The following is a 7,397-nucleotide window of genomic DNA, read 5'->3' on the forward strand; positions in this document are numbered from 1 at the left end:
TACAGAGAACTGTTAACACTACAATACGTTTAAAATTATCAAGAGGATTAAACCTCTGGCCTGGAAGGCAACCAGCAACCGAGTAAAACTGCTAAGGCAAGCGGCCTGCTTCGACTAACTCCTTCCTCTCTCTCGCTTGGCAAAAAGCCACAACTTAAGTACTTGGCATTCGCCAGACAAATTTGCATAAATAAGTTAAAGCTTTTAATTCTGGCCGGAAGTAGAAAATAAGAAGTGATAGTAAAGATTTAAAATAAAATAAACGTTAGTAAAACTTAAGATCCTTACAATATTCACAATGTGTTCCTCCTTTAATTTTAGAATAAGCCATCCAAAGGTATTCAAATAATAATGTAAATTTAAATTTCCTGTTCATATTTTCATTTACAAATGGAGAACTTGGAAATACATATTTTGCTGTTGGATTCCAAGTGTTGTCAGAAAATTCAGTTTTCCTTTCTCAGTTAATTTACGATGTACGAAGTTTGATATTCCGTCTTATTTTTCATTTTGGAGAGGAATTTAATTTCAGGTAAAGGTTCCGTAGAAGTTTCTGAATTAGAATCAAAAGTACTTGTAGAGCTTTGCGAATGAGTTTCACTTTCAAATTGCTGTTAAGTCTTACATTCATCGCTTAGTATGTGATAGTTCTTTACTCACATTTCATTTTTTAGTTCAGCTTTGTGGTAGTTTTTAAGATAATTTGAGAGGGTATGATGTTTCTTCTTATTCATTCTGAAATTAGTGGATCAACCCATATTTCCTGAGTGCGTCACTCTGTCTGGGTTGCTCGACCATAAGATTAATGATATTATCTAATCGTGTTACTCTTAACTAACTCCACAAGTTACGAATAGTTCGAGTCTTGAGTCTAAGTCTAACGAAAAGATGAAATAAATGCGCTCGTATTAGCAAACTGCTATCTGATATTTAGAAAAGTTGTAAAATGAATGACAGAAAAGAAAGCTAAACTAATAACCAATACCGTTTAACTAAGAATAGCATATGACATTTCTTTAGAAAGGCATATGGGATGAGAGAAATAGAAGGATTGTTGAAGCAACAGGACCTTGCTTAAAGGAAATCAAATGTCAGTTTATCTTTTTCTAGGGACTGTTTTGACAAATGATCTGTCATGTGTAGGTTGGTGAGTCGACTTAGAGGTTAGCTGCATAGCCATGATCTACCAATACATTTCAGATTTGGATTGGAAATTGGGTAAAACTGACGCGACTCATCACTTCTTATAGCGCTTTTATAGCAAATGCGAATAGCAACTTCCTTACCTATATTCAACCGTCTTCCTACATTCATTAGCTTGACCATTACAGTGGCTATACGGTGTTTAGTGAATAACAGGCATTAGCATTAACATAATAGGAATATGTGACCTCTTTCGATAACAGAAAATCCAAAAAGCAACCAAAAACGAATTCCTTCTATATTAAAATTAGAAAAAAATGTCATCTTTATTTTTTATAAACTATTTATTCACAAAAATATTCTGGAGGGTGCGTATGGCCCTTCATCCCCCCCGGGTACGCCAATCTCACAAATTGCTTTAATTCATATACTTGTAGTTTTACAACCATGCCTCAGTTTAGACCTTAATGCATTCAAATATGATTTGCAGATATTATGCAGTCAGATATGAACATGTACGTTAAAAATATTTGAAAATTAGCTTCATAATCTCGGAACTTATCCGAGAACGTAATTTTTTAGTGACGATGAAAACATTGTTACCATAACTAGTTTCCCCAAAAGCTGGTGATTCTTTAACTAAAACTGCAAAACTCACACTAACAATTTATTTTCCCTGTTTGAGAGTTATTAACTTCCGTTAGACTTAAAGTTCAATGATATCGTAAGATAACATCTTCACAGTTTTAAATTCCATATTTCCTTTATGTCATCCGATAACAATTTCTTTGCATAGTGACTATAGCTTAATGTTTTCGCCCTTGACCTTCAAATAACATTATACACCAAAACGAAGAGCTCACTTTCTTTGTTGAGTGATTTAAGTTAATTTTTATGATAATAAAAGTAGAGATAACCTTTATTTAATCGTTGCATGCCCTAGCTGGATTTACATTTAAAGGAATTTGAAGTTTCTGTAAAAAACTGTAGAGGAAACGATATAATAAATTAAATAAAATAAATATCATTGAAAAATAATTTTAAATATTTTGCTTGCATATGTAGACTAAGAGGAATGATAGAGTTCGAAAAAAATTACTGATAGATTCAAATATGAGTCTGAATCAACTTAAACTGAGGAGAATAAAATGAAACTGCTCAGCAACAAGTTTGTGACCTCGTAAACGTCAATGGTTAAAATAGTATAATGGGAGTTTCTTTCGAATTTGTATTCATATTTTCTTGTTCTGTAACTGAAACTAAAAAACATAAGTACTTGACTTTAAAAGACTTTTTATTACTTTTAAAATACAATTCTGTTTATTTTAATTTAAAAGCAAGCAAAAAGCAACCTTAGATTGGTATAGATTTTAATTAATATTCTATAAGTTTTGAGAGTGATCAATTATAGATCCATCTTCTTCAGAAGAATAAATCTTTTGCAAAAGTCATACCTTGATACTGCTGTATTTATTTGACGTTCTGCTGTTTTTGTTGCTCTTTCCAGGACGTTCAAATAGTTCGGGTGCGGAACTGATATATTGCTCTTATGTGTTGAACCTGATAAAAAGCCCAATAATATAGTAGAATTATTTCTGCAATTGCGACATAAGCAATAATTATACATATAGAAAGGACGATGGGAGGAGAAAAGCACCACATGTCGCGGAAAACAGCAATGAAACGTGAAGAACTAAGATGTTAGAATTTTAAAAGCGTTTTGAAGAAATGAATTGTAAATAATATCATGAATTATTTAATTAGGTAATAAATTAATAAAAAAGTTAATTATGAAATGAAGACTTTAACATTCACAATGTTTACTTAGAGAAAGCTAAATTTTTGTGAATCTGAAAGGTTTCTAGAACATTCAGTTCACCAATTTGAGAAGCTTTGTGATAATTTTACCGAACCTAAGTCAAAATTTTGTTTAAGTGAATGAATTTTGATTACCTATCGAAAGTCTGTTTACATCTCCTTTACGGGCATAGGATCCATGTCTTAACTGCGAAATTCCCCAAGCTCATTTCATTAGGGCGATAACATATAGCAAATTACATTTACAAGGTATGCTATAATTTCAATAAGAATTAAACTCAGATATGGAATCATTAAGATTTAAGCAACGAATTTTAGTGACAGGTGTATGGTAGGTCGTAAAAATAATTTTAGAAGCCAAACTCAAACAAACCTAAACAACAATAAAAATCTATTTTGTTTTCTTCTGTCCTCTTTTGTTTCATACTGCAGTATCTGGATTACCTCGAAAAATGTCATCAGGTAAACCTTTGAGGTGTGAGTTATGAAGTAAAGAATTATCACATTCCCTCTTGCGTGTTCTCGTTATGTAAATGGTAGCTTGTAAACTAGCAGTTGGAAGATCCATAGCGCCTGTCCACTAGCAATTAGAACGCCCAATCATCCATCCATCCTTCTTGAAGAGAGCACATTCGATTTTTTATAATTGCTACTCCGAAAAAAACTTCATGTCTCTATAACATCAGAATTTAAAAGGAGATGGGCAATAATTCGTTACTACCTGAATTTGGGCGGCTGGATCTCGTACAATTTCCCAGTACCAAGAAAAAGTTTAGAATTTCTCGTAAGTTTCCCACCAAATTTTATAAAATTTAATATTTAGGCATAATTTTAGTATTAGAATCGAAATGCGAAAAAAAAATAGATATGGCATTTCAGAAAAAAAAATTGTGTCAAAATACCTAGGTTAGAGAAATGCTATATATAAATCTAATATGTATCTTATGCCGCGCTTTCGAGACATAAAAAACGCAAGTTAAATTTCGTCAATCGGCTTAGTGAAACGGCGGATATAGAACTGCTTGCTCCCTCCCCCCTTTTTTGCGCCAATGTGTCCATATCCCAAACTCGGGTTTTGGGGGATTGCGCTTAAACCGACACAAAATATTCCATTTCACTGCACATTCTCTTACTTCGATTCTAAGCATCCAGGATTGCTTTTCATCATCATAAATTTAAAAATATGATGGTTATAGAAGCTCATTACCACTAGTTTTTCTGAATTATTTGCATACAGGGAGTATAAATAGTCTTTGCTTATTATTAAACGGACTGTTATTATTACGACCTTATGACTAAGCATTGATTAGGAGCCACATTCTCAAATGAATAAATATATACGTACATCAGCTCAAAAAAAGTGTGTGACAGTTCTATATATCCCTTCTACGAAATTCGATTTACGTGTTTCATGTCCCAAACGCGCGGTTTAGGATACACATTACATTTGCATGTAACGTTGCTCTAGCCTACCTATTTTGATACCAAACTGAACTTTTTCTGAAATGAAACGCCATTTTTATGATTGAATTATATGTCTCAAATTACGCCAAAGTTTTGTAAAATTCGAAACAGCAGGGTTTTTTTTTTTTTTTTTTTTTTTTTTTTTTTAATTAGCAGTCAATATTTATCTCCACAGTGTTAACTGAATTCCACATACATTTAATAATATCAACTTTTAAATTAAATTTCGAATTATTAAGTTCTTGCCATGTTACCATGATTTCAAAGTTGATGTATTTCTAGGAACACGTGCAAAAAAAATTAGTTTTTTATCCAAAATTCATTGAAGTTTGCAGCCTTCAAGTGAATTGCAACAGTTATTTTGAAACTTAAGTTTTGCTGAGGATTATTCATACAGATTCATATGGAATTTTTTTATTCAGAAAATCAAATGTCCTTTCAAAGGAAAGTTTTTTACTCACATGGAAGAGATGAAAGGAATGCCACATTCAATTCTTAAGCCGTGCCGAAAGGAGACCTTGTAGAGCTATTAGGTTATTTGGAAGCAAGAGACTTGAAAAATGATCAACGCCTTCGCCGTGAATCGAACCACGGATCTTTAGAATACGCGCCCAGCATGCAGACCACTACACCATGAAGGCATACTAAGAAGGCGGGAGAAATACCTTATATACTTCCCCTTTTATAGGGCGATTGGAGATTTTTGGGGATCCAGTCGCCAAGTCCTGGGTGTGGAGAATCATCATCCAGCACCCTTTTAGTTCGGGCGCCGTTGTAGAGCTATTAGGTTATTTTTTAAAGCAGGACAGATGAAAAATGAGCAACACTTTCCCCGGGAATCGAACCGCGGACCTCTGTTATACTCGCCCAGCTTGCACTACGTCACGAAGGCACGCTAAGAAGGCGGGAGAAATTCCTTATAACCTGTACAAGCCTTTTGTTTAATTACTTGTCCTATTCCTATTAGGACAGGAAATTAAATCAAAATAAACTCTGCAACTTTTCTACCTTTTTAACCCGATGGACACATGGAGGCGTAATTTCAAAAATGCTAAAACTGAATACAAATTCTTAAAACTTATTTAAAAAAATTATATTTCCAAAGAAACATGGAGCATTATTCAATTTCAATATAAGAGTACATTTGACTTACTGAATAAAATATCTTATTTCGAAGTGAAGCCACTTACCTTTGTGAATTGCAGCTGCAGGAACACTTTCTAAAAAGTAGTCAAAATAAATCCGTTTCAACAGCTACTAAAAATGAGCGCTAAATCCTTCAGCAACTATTAAAATGACATAAGGATTTGTAAACCCATTTATTTTCACGACACAATACTTTGAAAACTTAAAACAGTATCTTATGACTTTGTTTCACTTTAAAAAATGATAGAAAACACTCACCTTTCAAAATTCAAACTAATTTTATATTAATCCGTTTATCACATTTTTTTAATGAATGCAAAATATTTCATTTTTAAAGTATGCAAAAATGACAAATAGCATATATCAGATCTCTTGAATAATACACTGCATGCTTGTCATTGCTTGCAAAGCACCTAAAGTAAAAAGTAATCACGATAATTACTGTATGTAATATGGTTCATAATTAAATTTAAAAACCTGCACAGAAGCACGTGAAATTAAATAAAAGGAGTCAAACTAAAAGAAGCATTCAAAAGTATTTTAATATCTGTTATCTATAACTGGAGTTTTTATGATACACTTAAATGGATTCCAGTAAATCATGTATTTGCTATCTTTGTTTAGAGACTATGCCTTTCTAATAGAAACTTTCATTCATGCCACACTGAGAAGGAGAAACATCATGCATTCAGCTCTTACTTCGAGAGCTAAACTCAAGTCAAGCTGGAAATGTTCAGTGATTTTGTCGCTCAGCCAATTTGTAAGCAACCTGGGTAGGAATCAAAATTATAAAATTCCTAGGATAAAAAGTGAAACAAAATTATGATTATCGCAAACGCATTGTTTCAAATTTAATATGTAGACAAACAAAAAATAATAACGATGAATTTATTTTGTAACAAATAGTTGCCTTCCACAAAGGCAACAGAAACAATTTTTGGCGAAGACATATTTTCATGAAATGGCAACAAAAAATGAATAGGATATTTGCATCTGTCCATACAAGCTGTGACGACGATTCATGTGTAATTGGAAGTCACATACGGAAAACGAAATCTGTTCGTGATGAGCAGTATGCAACTTTGTACTTTATGTCCGTCTGCAGAAAATCTGTCACAAAAGCATGACTTTTTACAATAGGCATATACTGAAGATATAAGCAATAAGCATTTCAGTGCTTTAAACAATTTAAGGAGATTTGTATCTTGTTTTCAAAGCAGGGTAGTTTCGGAACTGCTGCCACTGCAGTTAACAAGATTATAATTAACATAACTGCTGCCACCATCTATGAAGATCGCTGCTTAACATTCTATCGACAAACCAAGCGTTCCCAGGTAGTGCACTTACCTTTCTGCGCAACACACATGTCTGTGCAAAATGGGTGTCGAGACTGCTAATGCTTAAATAGAAGAAGGGATGGGTGAAAGTGTTTCAAAAGATTCAGAATATGAAAGGTGCAACTACGTTTTAATTTATAAGAGCTTCGGGAGTTAGTCTGATTTGTGAAGATATGCTATAAGTTCTCAAAGTGGAAAGCATGTGGAATTTGCAAACTTCGAGAATCTGCTTTTGTTTAGACAGAACTATTATTTTGTTAAACTCAACAAAACTGTTTTGCAATAATAGAATATAACGTTGACATCTACATTTCATAAATGCAAACTTAGGTGAAATATTAAAGAATATTTTTTTCCGTGATTATTCACTACTTCTACAAAGCCAAACATTCACTGCAGTCTCAGCACTCTAGACACTTCGCAATCGGATGTTCAAGAAAGGCGTTAGGAAAGCCAAACGTAAAACTGATGAACTGATAACGGGCGTGA

This window comes from Stegodyphus dumicola, chromosome X1 (assembly GCF_044657685.1).
Source record: "Stegodyphus dumicola isolate Sdum_Otavi_A_Nest chromosome X1, ASM4465768v1".
Classification (NCBI taxonomy): Eukaryota; Metazoa; Arthropoda; class Arachnida; order Araneae; family Eresidae; genus Stegodyphus; species Stegodyphus dumicola.